Source organism: Cervus canadensis, chromosome 17, assembly GCF_019320065.1.
Source record: "Cervus canadensis isolate Bull #8, Minnesota chromosome 17, ASM1932006v1, whole genome shotgun sequence".
Lineage (NCBI taxonomy): Eukaryota > Metazoa > Chordata > Mammalia > Artiodactyla > Cervidae > Cervus > Cervus canadensis.
The window spans coordinates 47974800-47984633 of record NC_057402.1 but is presented as its reverse complement, the minus strand read 5'-3'; the positions used below and the strand labels follow the sequence as shown (position 1 = coordinate 47984633).

The following is a 9834-nucleotide window of genomic DNA, read 5'->3' as shown; positions in this document are numbered from 1 at the left end:
CAATAATCCAACTGTCCCCTGTGGAAGCGGTCCCAAAATTCCAGTTGAAATAACAGTCGGTGTCTCTCCAGAAGTAACAATAGTATCCTGACTACTACTTATATCAAGGACTGTGTTTCCTTGGGTTGCTGGGGATAACTCCATGACACGGCATGGTAATTCTTGTTGTAGTCTGAGTGCCAGTTGCAAAAGAATTTCCAGACATAAGACAGAATGAGAGGGAAATAAAGTTTATTAGAATGGGAGACACTGTTAGAACAGCAGGCCAACTCAAGGGAGAACCAACATTGAACAGGGGTCTTCAGTCCACTTTTATACCCAGGGTACAGGAGTGGGATAGGGGTCTTGTGGGTTATTTGCTGATTGGATGAGGCACGTATACTGGGTGGAGGGAAGACTAAGGCAAATACCTTCTCCCTATGGGGTAGGAGGGGAGACAGGTTATACTGCTCAGGAGGACTTGAAATCCATTAATAGTTACAAGAAGGGGGAGGGAAGGATGACAAGGGTCTGCTTTTTCCATTCCTGCATTGTAAGACCCTCCTTGGTTTTATCTGCTCTTCTGTCCTTGGGTCACCACATTCCTCCCTCTCTTTATTTTTAGGGCTAATTCTTTGGCCTCTTTTGATACCCTGCTCATGTCTAACTGCCTACCTATTTCCCTTCTCAGGCATTTGGGAACCCAGTCTCAGGGGAAAAGGGGCGATGACCATTCTGGCTTCTTCAGGCTGTACAGGGGCGTCGCGGGGCTCTGGGTTCCCTTTGCCTGCTCTCTGTCAGGGTGCATTTACAGAGGGAGATGAGAGTCCATGGAATGATAAGGTGACTTGTTTCAGGTGTTGGTCAGGGAATATTCTTGTCATACTACCACTTGGAGGTTTGTTGTATTCTGGAAGAAACAAACTCAATAAGAAAGTTAAAGTTACATGGCCCAAAGATTAATAGAAGTAGAAAAGCTGCTCAGGGGCTACCAGGAGAACCAGGACCAGACATTGGTTCATGACTTTAGTGTTTCTCTAGGTACGAGAAGATGCAAGAATTTGGGCTCATAAAATCTTTACCTGAAAACATCTGACTATCCGAAGGCCGGTTCTTCTGGGTTTTCCCCAGAGCACAGAGTGCCTTATTTCTGATCTCCACCCTGAACTCCTTTCAGGGGGTGTGGAAGGTCAGCAACTTGCAGTGGTCATGATGTAATCTCTGTAGAGGCAGCTGGCAAGTACGAACTTCCAGTCAGCAGGGTCCCTTCATAGCCACATATTTGACCATGTTTGGGGGCCATTTCATGGCCATTGTGTCCCACGGTGCTGGGAAGGCTCATTCCCAGGTCTAGGGAAGATTCCATTGATAGGCCACTCAGTGTGCTGTTATTGGACCAGGCCTTGCAAGTAGCAAAAGTCTCTGGACCACTGTCTTACTAGCTTCTTGGTCCAGGAAAATATTCCCTCTTGTTGCTTCTTCCCGTATCTAGAGTTTCATTATTATAATCATTGATCTTGTATGGAACTGCATATCAGCATTATATCACAGGCTCAGTCACACATTTGTTACCTAAGAAATAATCTTCTGAAACAAGTGTCATAGAAAATAATATAACTATAGCTAGCAGTTATTAGTAAAGTCATAAGTAAGAATTATAAGTCAAGAACTTTCATTAGGTAGGTATACCCCAGGTCATCTGACTTCATTTGTTAAATGACTATGCTATGCATGCTAAGTCGCTTCAGTCGAGTCCGACTCTGCACGACCCTATGGACAGCAACCCACCAGGCTCCTCTGTCCATGGGATTCTCCAGGCAAGAATACTGGAGTGGGTTGCCATTTCTTTCTCCAGCCTGGTGTTAATCTCCTGGTTGTACACCATGGAGCCTCCGATCTTTATCTAAAGATTGGTTACTGAGACAAGCCTTAGAAACAACTTAGAGTGTCGTTTTTAATAACTTAATTAAATCTGTTAGCAATATAACATAACAAGGAACTATCTCAGAAGTGAGTCTCAGTAAACACTAGACCTTAATTAACAAAACTAGAAACTTAGTTTAACAATTTACAAAACTTAATATTCAGTGATTTTTTCATTATGGAGACATTAACCCTGTAGCCAGGGAAGGCTTTAACCCATCAAATAAAAATGAGGTTTGTCAGGGAGCTGGGAAAAGCCAAGCGGCCGTCTTGGATTTCCCATAGCCCTGACTCTTTGATTTTCGGCTATTGTTCACCCATTTTTAATTCCCCAATTTAGGAGCAGACTGTTGCCATGTTTTAAGGACATTAGGATAGCACAAGTCTAACAGTGAGGGGTTATTTTTTGTAGGAGCAGAATGAGCTTTTACATGTACCATAATCTTAAGTAGCACTTATTTACTTTACTAAAGTAACAAAAGATTTTAAAAACAAATATAAATCACTTAAAGGCAAAGAAATTCATAATCTGTTATTGAATGATTCATTCTAAGAAAAACTTTGTTCTCTTAACATAGACAGTAGACTAAATTCCAGTCTGTTACCAATTTACCAGATAGCAAACAAACAAAATTTATCAGTTAATCTTAGAAAAGTCTTTTCCATAAATCTTGAAGAACTAGCAGTATTTTTCTAAAGGCATGAGAGTGAAACCATACAAGGCATGTTTAAAATCTAATTAAATTGTAATTAACAAAGTAGCCTGGTCATTGCTGTGACTTGTAACACTTTAATATGGTAACTAAAATTATAACTGACAACATTTTACCAGGACATATCAGATTTTCATGAATTTCACATAATTTCTAGGATATCTATATAAGTAACATCAACCATACAACATAACCTGAGAAGATTCATCACTCCTCCAACAATACTTCCCATGCAATTTAACATGTCAAATGAACTCAGGTAGTTTAATAGCTCTTTGGGATGTCTCAGGGGCCCTCTGAAGCATCCCAAAGTCAGCTAGAAGTCAAGCTATTTAGGCAGTTTTGTCAATAAATATCAAAAGGGTTTATAATACTCTGTCAGATAGAATCATATAGATCACTGTGAAATAATATATTCACTTAACCAAAGTAAAAAAGAAGATTTCAAAGGTAAACAAAGAATAGATCACTTCAGAGGTAAAGAAACTTAAAATCCATTATCAAAGGCAGTTCAACATCTCAAGAAAACTTTTGTTTATACACAAAACTCTTCCTTTGGGGTCCAGTTTCCATAAAACCTTCTTATCACTTTCTGTACCCGTTTGTTCTCCCATCCTGGAACAGCCAACTATAAGTCAGACCTACTTCCTTTTCCCTTCATAAAATGTAACTTCATTCCTCATACCTTCTTTACTGAACACACACGTCCTACTTTCCTTAAACAACCAAGAACTGACCTTTATATTAGCATTCTATAGATTGGTGAACATAAATACCAGTGATAATTTCTAAAAAAATTCTAGTGAACATCTCAGGATGACATCAAATATTATTTATTAATAGTCCAAAATCTTTAGTTTCTCTGTAAGTTAGTATTCAGTAATGAATGTTTCAGAATCTTATTTTATTTGGAAATGACCTAGCTATTCAATAAACTTCTGTTATTAGTTTAGCACAACCCTAGAAATTCAGGTTACCAAAATCTAGAGAAACTGTTTTAGACAGACATTTTTAATCTTAATAGAGTTTAAAAGCTCATATCTCATTTACATTTTTTTTGAAGTTTTTTCACTTGAGGTAGCTTCCTTGCCGACAAACTTGTGACAGATATAACAATATAACAATATTTAACTTATAATAAACCTAGGTACAATGAAAATATGCTTAATGTTAATGACTCTTTGACAAGTCTATATTAGATTAGCAAACAAACATTAATGCTTGATATTTAATATTGAATATTTCCCAGTTCACATGAATCTGAAATTCACTTAGGTGAATTTCTCTTCTACTTAGAATTGTCTGATTTGTAAGCATTTACTTTTCTTTAGGCCAATTAAATTAGAACTCACAACTTCAGCAATATTATAAAAAAAAACCAAAAGACACACAGTGAGACATACATAAATCCAGACAGACTGACAGGGATTTCATAGTTTCCTGCCTGAGATTTAAAATGTCTCTTTGAACCAGCCCCCCCTTTTTTTGCTTGAAGTTCTAATTTGCCCAAGGCTGAGGTCTCAGGCAAAGTGGGCTGTGTATTTCAGGGATATAAAAAGAGTTAACTTCAAGCTTTTCCCTAGGCAGGGCTTTTAGCAAGCTAGTTGTTTCTAATTGCATATGCAAAAAGAACCGGTTTTGCAGTGTCAGTAAAAAAAAAATTTCATTTTAACCAGTTTTTTCCGGAGTCTAAAGAATATCATGGCCATCCTGTGTCAAAAAGTCATCTTTCCTTTCTGTAGTCATAGTTTTACACCTAAATTATAGACCAAATATGCTCAAATTGACTGATATTAGGGGTAGATCAGTTGATAAAATTCTTGGATTGTCCTTCTGGTGGGAAGTGAGGTGTTTGTCCCATCAGAAGAATCTGAAGGGTTAAGGAAATTTGCAGGAGTGCGGGAAGCTTGGTCCTTCTCCACCCTGAGAAACAGGAATAGTTAGAAGGGAACTCTTTAGGATGTTTAGGAGTGGGAGAAACTTGGTTCCCTCCCCACCTGAGAGATAAGCATAAAGGAGAGTTTTTGATCCTTCAAGCTTTTGAATATAGGAGAAAGACCTGGACCAAAGGGAACCTCAGAATTCTTTCCTAGAGATTATGTGGATATGAAAGGTCGAGTAGGGGTTGTCTAGGAAATCTGATGGAGAGAGACAGAGAGGGAAGGAGATAGGGAGGCAAAAAGACACATGCGGCCTGAGTCCCTCAAATCCAGATTCTGAAGGAAGGGCCGTAAGGAAATTCTGAGTCCTTCCCCTGCTTTTGACAAAAGCTAGTGTGCCATTCAGAGGCCATTTTGGGGGGGGGGTCCCCCAGTTTGTATTGGGGCCAGGACTTTTGCAGGGTCAAAATTTTCCAGTTTCTGAGAATGTAGCCGAGGGGTGAATCTGAGAGAGGCTCCCAAGACATACCAGAACCCATCCTTAGCCTCTATGCCGTAGAACAGGGGTACTGAGAGCCACCGACTGGCAAAAAGTCGTCCCTTTTTGTCTCAGTGACGTCTCCGTGCAACTATCGGCACAAAAATGGCCGACCGTCCCAATAGTCGTGTACAAGAGTGAGAGGTGACCTCTGAGAACCGTTCAGCTAAGGCACCACATGACCTGGGCAGAGAAAGATAGAGATCCCAGGGAGCAGCTGGGTGACTCACCACTGGGCGATTCCCTGAAACATGGAAGGTGCTCTTGGGATGGCTCAGAGGCAACACCAAGGCTCCTGTAAATCAATCCGGACCGAAAGGGAAAGAAGTGAAAGTGACAGGGGAGAAGGCTGAGGAATCCGCCATACAATGTGCTGGGGGAGGCGGTGGCCAGGGGACAATGGTCTGTCTCTGTTTTGCTTCAACCACTATGTGCCTGACATGGTGCACGGAAGTTGTCTTGCTGGGGGCGGATGCCCTTGTGGCCTGATCCGTTCCACGTCCCCCTTATCCTCACACAGGAGTCTTCATGTGGCAGGCACCCTAATGCCTTTTAAGTGCCTGAGCCATGCCCACACAATATTGGTTGGCCTAGTCCTCAGTTGGAAAGAAGACAAAGGAGAGACCCTCACTCATTCGGGTGGCAGCTACTGGGGTTCAGTGAGCTGTGGGGCCTTTGGAACACACCAGAGGGTAACCCTGGCCAGAGTTCCTCAGTTGCTTCCACAGCACTTGCCTGTTCGCAGAGGGTCCCTATGAGAAAGGAGAAGCCAGGAGGTGGGGAAGAGACCCCAAGTCCCCATACAGGCCACCAAAAATGTGGTCTGGTGTGGGTTGGAAAAGAATTTCCAGACAAAAGACAGAATGAGAGGGAAATAAAGTTTATTAGAATGGGAGACACTGTTAGAACAGTGGACCAGCTCGAGGGAGAACCAACATTGAACAGGGGTCTTCAGTCCACTTTTATACCCAGGGTACAGGAGTGGGATAGGGGTCTTGTGGGTTATTTGCTGATTGGATGAGGCACGTATACTGGGTGGAGGGAAGACTAAAGCAAATACCTTCTTCCTATGGGGTAGGAGGGGAGACAGGTTATACTGCTCAGGAGGACTTGAAATCCATTAATAGTTACAAGAAGGGGGAGGAAAGGATGACAAGGGTCTGCTTTTTCCATTCCTGCATTGCAAGACCCTCCTTGGTTTCATCTGCTCTTTCGTCCTTGGGTCACCACAATGCTGACTGTTATTGTTGCTGGCAGGAGTAGTTGGGGAAGACATCTGTGGAGTCTGAACAGGACAGGCTCCCTTTTTTGATGGGGCTGGGAGCTTACCCTGGGAGCCATTTCCCAAAAGGGGGGTGCCATCCTTATGAAATTTAGAACGGCATTGATTTGCCCAATGATTTCCCTTTTTACATTTTGGGCAGAGGCTGGGGACATTCCCCTTTTGTGAATTACCTTTTTGAAAGTTCCCTTTTTTGAACTTACACTCAACCTTAGTATGTCCAGGTTTCCTACAATTAAAACAAGTGCTGGGGAATTTAGGAAGTTGTAATCTAGCCATAGCTTGAGCTAATAAATCCACTTTAAAGGATTCAGTTCCCACTCCCTGGCATAGCTTAACATAATCATTTAAACTAGCTTTTCCTTTGAAAGGGTTCATTACTTTTTTGCAATCAGTGTTAGCATTATCATAAGCCAACAATTGTAATAGGACTTCTGCTGCCTCAGCATCTGTGACTTGCTGGCGGATTGCCGCTTGTAATCGGGCAATAAATTCAGTATAGGGCTCCTTAGGCCCCTGGACAATTTTTTGAAAGGAAACAGAAGTCTGGCTTTTTGACTCTATTTTCTCCCAGGCCCTCAAGCAACACCTTCGCAATTGTTTTATGGCTTGATCATTCATACGTATTTGATCTTGCACTCTTCCCCATGGACCTACCCCCATAAGTTGTTCCAAGGAAATAGGGATATTATGAGTCTGATTGTGTGCAGCCAGAGTCTCAGCATGATCCTGCCACCAAATTCTGAATTGAAGAAACTCCCCTGGGGTCAAGACTGTTTTTGCTAATGCCGACCAATCTGCTGGAATGAGACGATTGCCCTCTGCCACACTCTGAACTATTTCTACCGTGAACGGGGAATTTACACCATAATTTTGTATTGCTTGTTTTAATTCCTTTAGGATTTTAAAAGGAAAAGGCTCACGAACAGCCTCATAGACTCCATTAGGGTTGTTAGGATCGACACCAAGAGCTACACTCTCATGAACAGTCATAGGAAAGGTAATATGAAAAGCCTCTAAATCTCCTTCCCGTTGTGCTTGTAAAATTCCTTTCTGTATGGATGAAAGGTGAGGAGTGGGCATAGACTCTCGACTGAAAATGTTTCCTGCAAAAGCAGGTGGTAGGGGTGGAGGACAGTGGGAAGGAGGTGGAGGAAAAAATCCCTCATCACCCTCCTTGGGAGCCAAGGGAGCGGTTTTTGCAGATGGCTTGCCCTTTCCCTCTGGCTTCACATACTCTGGACTTCGAGGCTTTTCAAAAGAGTCATCATCACTTTCATCAGAAGAATCAGAAGCCTGTAAAAGTTCCAGTACTGACTTAATTAATGCCCACGTACTCCAAATAGAAACAGGGAGCGGAGTTCCTTTTGCATGTTCTTTCTTCAACTCAGCTCCAACCTTTTCCCAGGCTTTTAAAACTAAGGTCCCTATTGATGGGGACCAGCAGCAGTATTTATCCACTGCTTGTAACAATTCTAATAATTGCCCTTCACTAATAGAAACTCCTCCCACTTTCAAGAGGTGTCTTAATAAACAAATATATGGGCAATAGTGTTCTGCACTCTCAACATTTCCCATTTTAACCCTGATTAAATGCCTGAAAGACTTACCAATGGAGATTTCCAGAGGCCTCTCAATCGTCCCAGGTTCTGCGTCCCTGTAGTTTCACTTGCACTCGTAGAGGTCTTTTGCTCCAGCCCCACGCTGGGTGCCAACTGTTGCCTTAACGGTCCAGGAGCGAGCCACAAGAATGAAGACAGAACACAAAATCTGGTGCAGTGGGTCAGGGGACCTGCAGCCTCTATTGGACTGAGGTGCAGAGTCAACTCTGAGCCCAGCTTTTATTCCAAATTGCAGACTACAAGACTTTCTTTGATCTTATCCTTCTCAAGACACACGCTGTTTTAAGCACGTACTCCTAGATGTCATGGATTTCATTGACATAGTCCAGATATCCTTGTTTTTACCCCCAGGCCGTTCCCTTCTGGGCCAGTCTTGGGAACAATCAGCAAGTGCGTAGGCAGCGTTCATGCCTGGCGCTGACCCGGCATTCCAAGGTCCATGCTTTCATGATCCCAGTCATACTCCCTTCTGTGTCTGGCCTTGGGGTTTGTAACAAAGCTATTATTCTAAGAAAAACATGAAAGATAATCATTAACATAGTTTCTTAATATATGCTGTTTTTCCAGATTCTGTTTCTGTGGAATTTCTCAAGGCTGGGGAAGAACATAATTAGGAATTCCCAGTGCAGCTCCCTCTCTCCCTCCTTTCACCCTTCCTCATTCTCCTTTCTGTTCCCTTCCCTCCTTCTGCTCTGTCTCCTTCTGGTTTTTGTGGTTACCCACATCCTATTTTGCCTTTTTCTCTTGCTGTTCTCATTTTTCCTACATTTTCTGCTTTCCGCCCCTTTTCTGGTCATCCTTGGTTTTCTCGTCTCCTGTGTCCTGACCCCCTCTCCCCATTTTCCTTCTTCTGACCCATCAGGACCTGAGACTCCTTCTTTCTCTGCCCACCACCCCCTCCCACCTCCCAAGGTGCTAACTCCACAGCACACAGCCCTCTGTTCAGCTGTTCACACCCTAGGCCTCTGGTGGTGAAGAAGGAATTCACAGGGCCTGGACCCCATCTTAGGCCTGTTCATTCTGATCATGCTCGGCTACCTCTCCAATAGACTCTGAACTCTGTGTTTAGTGCCTATGGAAACGACAACGGAAGCATAAGACCTCCTCCAGACAGGGGAAACTTGAAGATCGTATCCAGGTTTCTCATCGCCTAAGAGAACACATACACTAATCACCTCTTCCTCCAGACAGGCCATAAATTTTTCTGTACCTATTGGAGTGTAACCTCAGGCTTATTGATTATTGGCTAATTGTTTAACTGTCTGAGCACATGGCACATGAATGATGGGGTTATTGGGATTGTATTTACCCTTCCTTTTTTTATGTAAGTCTCAAGGAATTTGGGGTGGTGGGTTCGGACACGTACACATGGGGTATAAAAGATGTTCACAAATGCTGGTCGGGGTCCTTGGCTAAGAGGAGACTCTGCCTTGGGCCCACCGGTGTAATAAACTGCACTCCACTATCTGCATTGTCCTTCTGAGTGAGTTTGTTTCCCGGAACATATGACTGCAACAGTGGGGCCTCATTGCCAAAGCGTGTCTGTCCCCCTGACAGTGCCTTAGTTGGTGTGTGTGTCTGGCTTTGGGGGTGGGATGGATATGTAGGGATTGGGCCCTGTCTCAGAGGAGAGGGATGTACCGTGTGTCTCCCCTTTAAGTTAAAACAAAATCTCTGGAGGTCAATAATTTCCAGTGGGTGAGAGTCTTGAAGCAGAGTCCCTGGGTCCCTGGGCGCCCCCTGGTGCTCAGCCCTACCTGAGATTGGCTCCAGAATTTTGGCAGGCTCATTAAACACTGGCTGCCTAAAGGGCATCTTAGAGGAAGCTGGAGGTGAATGCCTTCCATCCCAATACTCTCTGGTGAATCAAAAAAAGGAGCCAGTAGAAAACTCAAAG

General features: G+C 43.2%; 1 long non-coding RNA gene across 1 annotated transcript; it reads right to left on the bottom strand.

Moving 5' to 3' along the window:
• Nucleotides 1–214: 214 nt before the first annotated feature.
• LOC122455031 lies at nucleotides 215–8059 on the bottom strand. The gene is made up of 2 exons (XR_006273574.1): nucleotides 7926–8059; nucleotides 215–5328 (listed from the first exon to the last, which is right to left on the bottom strand). It is a non-coding gene; the product is annotated as an uncharacterized LOC122455031 (long non-coding RNA).
• Nucleotides 8060–9834: the final 1775 nt, after the last annotated feature.